Source organism: Cyprinus carpio, chromosome B14 (genome assembly GCF_018340385.1).
Source record: "Cyprinus carpio isolate SPL01 chromosome B14, ASM1834038v1, whole genome shotgun sequence".
In the NCBI taxonomy this organism is placed as follows: domain Eukaryota; kingdom Metazoa; phylum Chordata; class Actinopteri; order Cypriniformes; family Cyprinidae; genus Cyprinus; species Cyprinus carpio.
In genome coordinates this window covers 23801546-23802123 of record NC_056610.1, presented here as the reverse complement: position 1 = coordinate 23802123, position 578 = coordinate 23801546, and positions in this window count along the sequence as shown.

Below are 578 nucleotides of genomic sequence, written 5' to 3'. Positions count from 1 at the left end.
CTTCTTAGGCACAGCTGGACGAGGCACCGAGACGCAGACAGACCCGTCAGGACAGTGGTCTCCAACTTACCCTTCGAAGACCTGAACGCCATCAAAACCAACATACAGACTGTGGTCTTATTCGAGCAGTTCCACGGTATGGCCAACATTTACTTCGTGGGCCTAGCCATCTTGAATTGCGTCCCGGTGGTGAACGCGTTCCAGCCGGAGGTGGCTCTCATTCACATTTGTGTCATCATCCTTGCACTGACTGCTGTCAAGGATGGTTGGGAGGACTTCCGGAGATACCAGACTGACCAACAGCTCAACAATACGCCCTGCTTCATGTCCGGCAGGTAAACAGATCACAACTGTAAACCTAAAATAAATTAATAATATGTGACCAAGGACCACAAAACCAGTCATAAGGGTCAATTTTTTGAAATTGAGATTTATACAGCGTCTGAAAGCTCCAACAGCCATCCCTCCCTCGCTCTCTCTCTCTCTCTCTCTCTCTCTCTATCCCTCCCTCGCTCTCTCTCTCTCTCTCTCTTCTCCATCTTTCTGTGAGCTCTGTCGTGGCGCAGGCTCGCTTGACT